We start from the raw sequence: 8,148 nt of genomic DNA, 5'->3' as shown, positions 1-8,148 counted from the left end.
TCAGCTCAGATGCCACCATTTACTAGATACATAACTTTGAGTGAGTTGCTTAACTTTTGGACCTAAATTTCCTCATTTGTAAAATAGAAAAAAAAAAATAAGACCTCATGTGCATTAACATACAATAGTTCAACTAATTGTAGTTATGCTCTTTAATCAAATAAAAGTTTACCTTGATTCTAAGATATATCATCACTATGTTATGATCCATGAAGAAGGAAGGAATGGAGGTAGGAAGGAAGGAAGACGAGTCTATAATTAAATCATGGTATGCCATTATTGTAGATGCTTTCCAATAACAGAGATGTTAAAATGTGGGGGGCGGGGAGATTGTGAAGTACTTTTTAAATCTGTGAAATAAGACATTACTGTTATTGTTATTCACTGAACATACACCACTCCGGTTGAAAAGGCAACTCAGTGATCATTTTTCATCTCCAATTCCAGTAATTAAAAAATATTAAATCAATATTACACAATGTGGAAAGTAAAAAGCAAGTACTATGTGCTCTTTATGAAAGGGCAGAATGCATGCATTTTATAATGGATTGATTATTGACTGTCTACTATGTGACAGACAGGACATTAGATGCTTGAGATAAAACAGTGAGGTAAAAGAGAATCCCTGTTCATAATTGGAGCAGACAGCCTAGAAGGGAAGAAAAACACTGATAGAATTTAGTGAAGATGAAGAGTAAAGGAAGTATTTGATAAAACAAAATGGAGAAAAATACTATGTTATTTTTCTCTTAAAATAGAATATTAAACCCTAAAAAATGTGAACACTTTTCAGTACCTATTCCGGAAATTTTTATATGTATAAAATGAAAACATAGTATCTTAGGTTGAATCAATATGAAGCAAATGATTCAGTGACTGGGGCAAGGTGCCATGAGGATTAGAATAAGAGGCGTTATAAGAAAAGAATTAGAAAGTTAAACTATCCATTTCCCAAGCCTTATTGTCTTCAAGAATCTAGGGTTTTGATTCCTGACATACACAAACAAAAATGTAGGAGAGAAAATAGACTCGTTTGTCCAAAAACAAAAGGGGGTGGAAGGTGAAGCCACAGAACAAGTTTCCAATCTGGAAACAAAAATGACATGCTTTAATGTTTTACTGTCATCTCAGTCAGGAGCAAGCAGGTATTCTCTAACTAGCTGACAGTGCTTATGGTAATACTGGACTAGCAATAGAGCGAGAAGGCATTTAGTAATCTTTTATTTACTTAAATGCATACCCTGAATATATTTGTTTTTTTCTTCTACCTGTATGACTCGTTGTGTTTTATTTTAAAGCTATCATAGGATACATAGGCATTTTACTTAGTGTTTTTCATAACAAAGCAAGTCATTGAAAAATTTAAATGACAAATATATATATATTTTTTTTTTTTGAGGTTTCTGGGGATTTGTTTTCTGTAGTTTTCTAGTATTTCTTTCAGTTCACACTTTAGGGAAACAGTTTATGTGCCAGAGAAGTAGATATCTATCCCTTTAGAAAGTTCTACAGTTTAACCCATCACTATGCTGCAAGATGTATTTCTATCAAACCAAACTGACTTCATTCTATTTACCACAGTGTATTCTGTTTGTAATCTTTGTTTGTATTCTGTTCGCACCACAGAGAAAGGAAAGTTGAAATGACAAATACATTAAAGAGACTTCTGTATGTAATTCTGTGAACTGTTTTCCCTCCAGAGAGCTTCACAAGAAGAGGGATGTCAGCATAAAATTGTATAAACATCTACAGGAAGGAATTCTTCATTACAAGTAATCCATTTGGTACTTCTACATTTGTCAAATGCCTTTACTTGTGTTCCATGGACATTAGAAACAGAATATGCAATATACTCTGTCTACTGGTCTCATTTAGATTAACTTCTTAAGGAAGCACTCTGTTAGGTATGAAGTTCTGGATTTCACTGGTGACTTTGTACCAACACATATCATTTAGTAATAATTTTCCCGTAGCTTATTTTGAAAGAAAAAAAAGAGTCAGGTTTCATATGGTATACGATAGAATTAAATAAATACAAACCTCCAGTAATTTTACATCAGAGGATAATTTCACTACCCTGTTATTTTTCTTCTGTTTTTCTTTCTGTGTATCTCTATGCCTGATAAATCCTTATTCCCTAATCTTTCCACATTCTCGTTTTCCTTCTATCTTCAATGTTTAATACATGCTAAACACTTACAATTTGTTTTTAGGTAGAAAGGAAAATATGGGGATAGAATGCCTTATGTGCTTATGTGTATAACTAATAAAACACTAGTTACATAAATATTATTTAACACATATTTATAATCTTTTTGTGTGTGTGTGTGTGTGGTACGTGGGCCTCTCACTGCTGTGGCCTCTCCCGTTGCGGAGCACAGGCTCCGGACACGCAGGCTCAGCAGCCATGGCTCACGGGCCCAGCCGCTCGGTGGCATGTGGGATCTGCCCGGACCGGGGCACGAACCCATGTCCCCCGCATCGGCAGGCGGACTCTCAACCACTGCGTCACCCGGGAAGCCCTAACACATATTTATAATCTTAAAATAAATTATATTAGAAAGGAAATAAAATTTCTAAGGTAGAAAAAAGAGGTATTTTTGAACATAGATATTGTGGTAGCTTCAGAAGCACAGATTCAGTAAATGTACTCAGCCAAGTTACAGAATACAGAACTAGACTTTGGAATGTAAGCAACAAAATTTATAACCTTTTGATTACATTGATCTTGCCCATGGAAAGTGAGTTAAAGGTGAAGTATATAAGATAAAATAATATCAGCACATTTTTAATACTGAGTACAGTAAGAGAGGGAAAGCAGAAAAATATACAATCCTAGAATAAACCAGTTCTAGTAAGTGCCAATCTATGAAGAGCAGATGTATGAAAAAGCCCAGGGAGAGTTAATAAAATTCAGAATTTCCATTCCACTATAGGCTTTATTATCCAAACTGTCCATGGAAGGATTGTTTAGCACCTGATTTTTGCTTCTGAAAGAAATGTACCTAGAATCTTCTGGTTAAGCATTGTGAATGTAATACATGCATTTATTTCTATTCCATCTAAAACACCCAAAATGCGGGGAGACAGCAGCACCTGCCTCCTTAGAGCAGTAGGCAGCACGTCAGTCTCACAAAAGAGGATAGACTCACAACGCCAAAGAAAAATAGAACAACATAGAGATGTTAACTAAATTTTAGAAACCAGAAGTCAAAAAGGCAGTTATTATTGATTTAGGAGACCTGAATGGAAGATGCTTCCATGTAAGGAGAAGGAGGGATTAACAACAAGACTCTAGCAGTTTCACACTGCAGGAGCCTGAGGAACTGGAGGACTCAGTTACTTCAGTGAAGACACAAGGCAGAGCAGAAAGCTGGATAAGTAGCTGAGTCTTTAAAAAGAGCTGCTATATCCTCTTCTCTCATCCCTAACAGTCCAGTAATTATCTCTCTCCTACCTGTGCTAAAGGTGAAGGGTTTATCCTCTGGAAAGTTGAATAATAGAGCATCTCATCTAAGAATATAAGGCACAGGTGAGGGGAAGAGGTAAGTAAGGTACTAAAAATGAAATTTAAGTGATAACTAGATTACTAAACATTGAATTCACCAGCTTCTTCCCCCTCCTGCTGCCTAGACTACTAACACCCAAGTTTAAATCTCCAGGCAGGAAATGAAAGGAAAGTAACAGATCAAAAGAAAAAAATCCCAACAATCTGACAATAGGGGATCCCCTGAAACACAATGAAAAAACTGAGTCCTCCCATGGGTAAAACTCAACAATAAAGCAGCCTCACCTGAGAAAACAGAGCTCCTTACTCTTACTATAAATGGGAGGTCAAGGACCAGCAACCAATTATGGAAAGTCCCTAATACAAATAAAGATGAACACATACAGGAAAAAAAGCAACCAAGGCAATTTAAGAGGGAAAATTTTAAATTTTTAAATATTTTATTGTCCTTAAAGACATAAGTGAACTATTATACCTACGAATCCAAATCAGAATGCTACCAAAAAAAGACTATTTCAGACCAATGGCAATTTTTGCAGATCTAGAACAAAAAATCTTAAAATCTGTATGGAAACATAAAAAAAAACCTGAATAGCCAAACAACCTTCAGAAAGAAGAATGGAGATGGAAGAATTAGACTTCCTGACTTCAGACTACACTATAAAGCTACAGTAATCAAAACAGTATGGTACTGGCACAAAGACAGACCTATAGATCAATGGAACAGTATAGAAAGTCCAGAAATAAACCTACACTCCTATGGTCAGTTAATCTACAACAAAGGAGGCAAGAATATACAATGGAGAAAAGACAGTCTCTTCGATAAGTGGTTCTGGGAAAACTGGACAGCTACATGTAAAAGAATGAAATTAGAACATTTTCTAACACCATACACAAAAATAAACTCAAAATGGATTAAAGACCTAAATGTAAGACCAGATACTATAAAACTCCAAGAGGAAAACATAGACAGAACACTCTTTGACATAAATTGAAGCAATTTTTTTGGATATGTCTCCTAAAGCAAAGGAAATACAAGCAAAAATAAACAAATGGGACCTTATTAAACTTAAAAGCTTTTGCACAGCAAAGTAAACCATCAACAAAATGAAAAAACCTACTGAATGGGAGAATATATTTGCAAATGATACAACCAATAAGGGATTAATATCCGACATATATAAACAGCTCATACAACTCAACATCAAAAAAAATCAGATTAAAAATGGGCAGAAGAATTAAAAAGACATTTTTCCAAAGAGGACATGTAGATGGCCAACAGGCATGTGAAAAGATGCTCAACATCGTTAACCATCAGGGAAATGCAAATCAAAACCACAATGAGATATCACCTCCCACCTATCAGAATGGCTGTCATCAAAAGGAACACAAATAACAAATGTTAACAAGGATGTGGAGAAAGGGGAACCCTCATACACTGTTGGTGGGAATATAAATTGGTGCAGCCATTGTGGAAAACAGTATGGAGGTTTCGTAAAAAAACTAAAAATAGAACTACCATATGACCCAGGAATTTCACTCTTGGGTATTTATCAAAAAACAAACAAACAAACAAAAACACTAATTCGAAAAGATACATGTACCCCAATGTTGATAGCAGCATTAGTTACAATTGTCAAGGTATGAAAACAACCTAAGTGTCCATCAACAGATGAATGGATAAAGAAGGTGTTTTATACACACACACACACACACACACACACACACACACACACACAGTAGAATACTATTGAGCAATAAAAAAGAACGAAAATTTGCCATTTGCAACAACACAGATGGACTTGGAGGGTGTTATGCTAAGTGAAATAAGTCAGACAGAGAAAGACAAATACTATATAATATCACTTATATGTGGAACCTAAAAACTACAATAAACTAGTGAATTTACCAAAAAAGAAGCAGACTCATAGATTTAGAGAACAAACTAGTGGTTACCAGTGGGAAGAGGGAAGGGGGGAGGAGCAAGATAGCGGTAGTGGAGTAAGAGATACAAACTATTAGGTATAAAATAAGCTACAAGGATATACTGTATGACATGGGGAATATAGCCAATATTTTATAATAACTGTAATGGAGCACAATCTTTAAAAATTGTGAATCACTATATTGTACACCTGTAACATATAATATTGTATAGCAACTATACTTCAATAAAAAATAATAAAATTAAAATATATGTATATAATATAATAGCAAAAAAGTAAAAATAAGAGAAAGATTGGAAAATAAAGTTGAGAATATCTCCCAGAAAATTAAAAAAGCAAATACAAATAGGGCAGAAAATATAAGAAACAAAGAAACAAAATCGATTCAGGAAGCCCAACATTTATATAATAGAAATTCCAAATAAGGCAGAGAAAATGGGAGGGAAAAAATTATCAAAGAAATAAAACATGAAAAATTCCCAAAATTCAACTGATAGACATGGATCTCCACAGTGAAAAAAGTGTACAGTATACAACAGAAATATATAAACAAAACAAAACAAAATAAACTCACATCAAAATCCATCAATCCATCACTGCAAATGTCACCTGAAGAATGAAGGAAGATCCTGAAAATTTACAGAGAGAAAGAGATTAAATTAACATGCTAAGGACCATGTAAAAAAGTACCATCAGCCTTCTCAACAGCAGTGATGAAACCATAAAACAAGGTAAACATGCTTTTAAAATTATGAAGTATGATTTGCTACATAAAAATTTAAGTCCAAACTATATCGACTGTGAGAATAGAAAAACATTTTCCAATATACACGCTCTCAAACAATTACTCCCTCCACATAATTACCTGAAACTGCTGGAGAATGTTCTCCAGCAAAACAAGGGAGTAAATAAGAAAGGAAGGCGCAATATGTCTTTGAGCTCTCTATCAATCAGAGTTCCTAGTTTCAAACAACTAAAGAGAATTCTAGGTGATTACATAGATGCAGAGCATATCTGGAAGATATGGGTCATTTGTAGAATCATTGGAAGGGCTAGAAAAACAAGCCATGCCACTGCACTGTCCCCAAAGAAATGTGACTTTTTACATCTCTCAAGGAGTGGTGGGGATGGGGGTGGGGCAGGGGCTGGTAGGAACCATCATGGGTCGCCACAAGCACTGAAAGTTTCAGCACAAGAAACCCAAGATCCAGGACATCTACTGAAGGCTGTTGGTCAAACTGTACAGATTTCCGGCCATAGCATCAACACCACCTGCTGAAGAGATCGTTCAAGAGTCATACCAACTGGCTCACCCTCTGTCCCTTTCCCTGATGATCCGTAAAATGAAGCATCCTGGCCTGGAAGACAAAACAGCTGTGGTCGTAGGGACTAGAGCCGACGACAATGTTCATGTCCAGGAAGTGCCCAAACTGAAGGTATGCGCTGCGCATGAGCATCCGCATGTAGAACCGTGTCCTCAAGGCCAGCGGGCAAGATCGTCACCTTCAACCAGCAGACCCTGGACTCCCCCAAGGGCTGTAACACCATCCTGCTCTCCGGTCCTCGCAAAGGCGGAGAGGTGTATGGGCATTTCCGCCCGGGGAACAGCACAGCCACACTAAACGCTTCGTGGGACCAGAGTTTCGAGCATGCCAACAGCCAAAGGGCCAGACACAGCTACAAAAACTAACCCCAGATCCTGCCTTGTTATTAAAGATTTTGGATGTAAGTAATTAAGAAAGTAAAATGAAACGAAACGAAATGAAATGATTTTAAAAAGGGATCATGGAGGCCTTTCTATTTTGTACACAAAACCACTGGGCATCATGCCTGTGGACACCTCGGAGATCGCAACGTAGATACACATAGCTCCAGCCACTTGGTGGGCAGTGAGGTGAGAAAAACAATGGTTTGGGTGAATCATGTGATTACAGAGCTAGGGTTCCAGATGGTCATGATTGGCCTCTGTAACAGCTCTAAGGAAGTAGTGAGAACAGGGATGGGAGAGGGCAGTTAACTACCAGAGGCTCCTCCAAGTATTGGCTGAGGGCCTTAAGCTGCCTCTGCCTATATGAAGTACTCTACCTTACAAACAGTGTTACTTCTGTGACCACCAGAGGGGAGCACTCCCTGTCCCTTCCTTTATCCATCATGAGCCAAGTTAAAGTCAGCCATGGACATATTTGACTGAGACATCCTAGCTCACATGTTTGTGTCCTGGATGGAAGGGTTTCATGGAAAATGAGAATCTAGCATTTTCAGCTACTATACCGTAAGTCACTCTTTACTCCCCTACAGTGTCCATAAGAGTGAGGATTTTCCCAATCACAAAAAGGTTTCAGATGCTGGGCATACAAAACAAACAACAAATGTTTGGTTTTGTTTTTGTATTTTTTTTCTTTTTTTATAATATCCATGAAATAGTGGCTCCAGCACTAGCAAGAGGTGAAGGGCATTTCCTAGAGGACAACATGGAGTGTGAGGATGGTGGTTATTCACTGAGCCTAGAGAACAACCAGACAGACGGAAGCTGAAAACTTAAGAATTAAAGTTCTGGGAGGGATTTCCTAAATTTAAATTAAAAGTATTCCAGGGCTTCCCTGGTGGCACAGTGGTTGAGAGTCTGCCTGCCGATGCAGGGGACACGGGTTCGTGCCCCAGTCTGGGAAGATCCCACGTGCCGCGGAGCGGCTA

At 37.3% G+C, this 8,148-nt stretch overlaps 1 pseudogene; it reads left to right on the top strand.

Annotated features, from left to right (window-relative positions):
* Nucleotides 1-5,116: 5,116 nt before the first annotated feature.
* Nucleotides 5,117-7,191, top strand: LOC103075324 (60S ribosomal protein L18 pseudogene; annotated as a pseudogene).
* Nucleotides 7,192-8,148: the final 957 nt, after the last annotated feature.

This window comes from Lipotes vexillifer, unplaced genomic scaffold (genome assembly GCF_000442215.2).
Source record: "Lipotes vexillifer unplaced genomic scaffold, Lipotes_vexillifer_v1.1 scaffold1397, whole genome shotgun sequence".
Classification (NCBI taxonomy): Eukaryota; Metazoa; Chordata; class Mammalia; order Artiodactyla; family Lipotidae; genus Lipotes; species Lipotes vexillifer.
Note: the sequence above shows the minus strand (reverse complement) of the source record. Positions and strands in the feature narration are given on the sequence as shown.